General features: G+C 55.9%; 1 long non-coding RNA gene across 1 annotated transcript in view; it reads right to left on the reverse strand.

Annotated features, from left to right (window-relative positions):
* Nucleotides 1-723: 723 nt before the first annotated feature.
* LOC108178943 (uncharacterized) overlaps nt 724-3,268 on the reverse strand; it is a 2,589-nt gene continuing 44 nt past the window's right edge. The window contains exons 1-3 of the long non-coding RNA XR_016221040.1: nt 2,972-3,268; nt 2,399-2,502; nt 724-923 (exon numbers count right to left, since the gene is read on the reverse strand). The exon at nt 2,972-3,268 is cut by the window's right edge and continues 44 nt beyond it. This is a non-coding gene — a long non-coding RNA (uncharacterized LOC108178943). The remainder of the gene's footprint in view (nt 924-2,398; nt 2,503-2,971) is intronic.

Consider the following 3,268-nt stretch of genomic DNA (forward strand, 5'->3'; position numbering starts at 1 on the left):
GCAGAGTTACAGAGAGGCAGAGAGAGAGAGAGAGAGAGAGAGAGAGAGAGTTCTTCCAACTGCTGGTTCACTCCCCAGTTGACCGCTAAGGCTGGAGCTGCACCAATCTGAAGCCAGAAGCCAGGAGCCAGGAGCTTCCTCTGCGTCTCCCACATGGGTACAGGGGCCCAAAGACTTGGGTCATCTTCTACTGCTTTCCCAGGCAATAGCAGAGAGCTGGATTGGAAGTGGAGCAGCCGGGACTTGAACTGGCACCCATATGGGATGCCGGCACTGTAGGCGGCAGCTTTACCAGTTATGCCACAGCACCGGCTCCTCTGGGTTATTTTTTATGGCATGTGTTCTTTTTATCTCCATCAGAGGACACAGAGTCTTTGCTTCAGCTCCCACATGAGGCTATTTTGCTAAAGTGGGAGAAAAGGCGGTTTAGGTCACGTGAGTTTCCTCTACTCAGATTGGCTTAATGGCATCACAGTCACTTTTGACGTTCATTAGGTGTAACTTACAAAGGGAGAGGTGAGCCAATCTAAGTGCAGAGCAGGCTGGGTTTCATCTATCCCTCCGCGGTGTGGCCACACCCCAGATGAAGATGAGAACATTCTAGCACCCCAGGAAGCCCCCGCCCCTCCCAGTCAATACTGGCCCCACTCTCCAGCTTAGCTTTTCCAGAGTGGGGTTGATCTAGATGCAGCCACAGCACGTGGAAGCCTTCGGGTCCGGCTCCCTCCCCTCCAAGGCATTCCTGAGACCCTTCCTTGCCTCGTTGTGCGTCCACAGCCATTGAGGATTCTATAGTCAACTGGTTCGTTCCAACAAAATCCAGGCCGGTAAATGCTGTAGAGTCAGGAGACGCCCAGCTAGTCCAATTTAGGAGCACTGTCTGTGGACCCCGATGAAGGGTGCTGCGCTCACGACTTCCGGGGCTGTGGGCAGGTGAATGATGAGCCCTGGGGTTATGACCGTGACACTGAGAGCGCAGCATCAAGGGCGCGTCGTGTCAGTCCTCTCACTTTAAGCTCTGCAACTGTGCCTTGCACTGTGTTTCCCATCCAGCTTCCCTTCAAAATGAGTTCCAAGCTCTGGCAGCAAAACCCAACTTTCATTTCCTGCTACAAGCACACCGTGGTTGCAGGCCCCTTGTTTCAACTCACCACACATGCATGCACACGCACATACGTGCACAGCACACATACATCATACGTACAGGCACATGCAAAGATGTCTGTGTGCACAGAAAGACACACATGCGTGCAGAAAGACCCTGCCCTGTGCATGGATGTCACTCTATGTCACCTCAAAGTGCTTATCATGTCACTGGGGTGCTCTCGGGGGCGTGAGCTCCTGCAGCCTCCCTCCTGTGTTGATTTATTAATTTGCCAGCCGAGTGGGAAGTTGTCCCCCTTTCTTATGCATTGTTTTTTACAGAATTGAGCCGATTAGCTAACTAAACAGTGCCCTGAAAATTCCCCCTCAAGTCAAAGTGCTAACCCCACTTACATTTTTGCTGAAGTAGCCCGGCTGCCTCGTCCCCTGGAGCCTTTCCACGTCACATTTCCACGTCCCAGGTGAGCAATCGCAGGGCTTCAAAACCCAGCGCCGCGCTCATTTGCAGAGGGAGGTGCGTGGGCCAGGCGCTCGCTCCACACTGAGCAGGAGCTCTTGAAAGAGCTGCCCTCCGAGCATTTGCTACAACCCAAGACTGTTCAGAAACGCAAGGTGCAGTTCAAACATCTACCTGGCGGGTTGACGAGCTTGAAGGGACAACGACTCCCACATGTGTCCCCGGAATTGGCCCCCGCCGGGGGAGATGCTGCCATGGTGAAAAACTATATCTATTGCAAAATAAAGCAAGGCCCTATTTGATATACAGCTTTCCCAACTCACGTTCATAACAAAAATCAGAGCGAGACAAGCGACCCTCCCCGAGGAGCGCATGGCGCCGAAGGCTCTGTCCCGGGGTTCGGTGGAAGGTTTATCCTGAAAGGCATCCTTTCAGAAGGCTCCCAGAAAGACAGCCAGAACCCAGCTGGGGGGGTGCCGACTTCCTGGGGAATCCTGGGGTACATGGTCAGACAAGCAGCGATGCACGTGGTGCTCTGAGAGCAGGGGTCTGACAAAGGAGGGAGCAGGTGCACCTGCGCCCTTGCACCTGCTTGCTCCAGAGGCCCTGCCGTGGCTTGCTCCTCCTATAAGGGGCTCTCTGTCAGGTGTGTTTTGCTTCCTGTAGTACCATTTCCATTTCACAAGAACCCTGGGAAGACAGAGGGACATGAATACCCCCAGAACCTGTGACCATGGTTCTTTGGAAGCAGGGTCTTTGCAGATGTAATTTAGAGAGAAAACACTCTGAATTTTGGCTGGGCCCTAAGTCTGATCTCATAAGAGACGTAGTACATACCGGAGACACAGAGACCCCCGGAGAGGAAGGCCAGGCAGCGACAGAGGCAGAGATGCGATTGAAGCAGCTCTGAGCCAGGGGGCACCAGGATGGCCAGACATCACCTGAAGCCAGGAAAGAGAGATGGGATGATGACCCCTCTAAGCTTCCAGAAGAAGCCAGTCTTGCTGAAACATTGGCTTTGGACTTCCAGCCTTCAGAACTGGAGCGACTAAAGCCCCCAAGTTCATGCAATTTGTTATGCAACTGCAGGAATCGAGGGCACTGAGCAGCCCAGACCTGGGAGACAGCTGAGGCTTCCCAGCCTGACTGGGAGCCAAGCCCCCGGGGAGAGGGAACCCAGCCCCAGCCCCACTGTCCACACCTGTGCAGCGCTCATCTTCATGAAGATTCAAGTGTGCCCGGGGCGACAGGCGGCAGAGGGAAGCAGGCTGGGGCTGGACCTCAGCAGGGCCAGATGCAGGCTGCCAGCTCTGGAGCAGCTTCGGGTCGCTGGAGGAGAGGGAGGGGGCCCAGGGCACGCTCGCCGAGGGGGCTAAACAGGCATCGCGCCAAGAATCGTCCACGACTCACCGTGCTTTATGCTCACAGCAGCCCCAACAGCCGTGCTTCTCTGCTCCGTGTTGGAAAGGCGGGAGCTGAGCTGGGACAGGGAAATCAGCAGCTCAGACCCGTGGGCTGGAGGCGGGGCAGGCCCGTGACCTGGAGGGCCACCTCCACCGCGGCCGGGAGCTCAGAGCCCAGGGTGCCCCTGTGCGGCTTCACTGCACTGGCCAGTGTCCTCTGGAGCGGGCGCGAATGCCCAGCTGGAGCGGTGGGGAGTCTGCCATGAGCTTCCCTGGGCTGTGGAGTGTGAAGGGTGAGGGCAAA

This window comes from Oryctolagus cuniculus, chromosome 15, assembly GCF_051225735.1.
Source record: "Oryctolagus cuniculus isolate XC-2025 breed Fujian yellow rabbit chromosome 15, ASM5122573v1, whole genome shotgun sequence".
Taxonomy (NCBI): Eukaryota; Metazoa; Chordata; class Mammalia; order Lagomorpha; family Leporidae; genus Oryctolagus; species Oryctolagus cuniculus.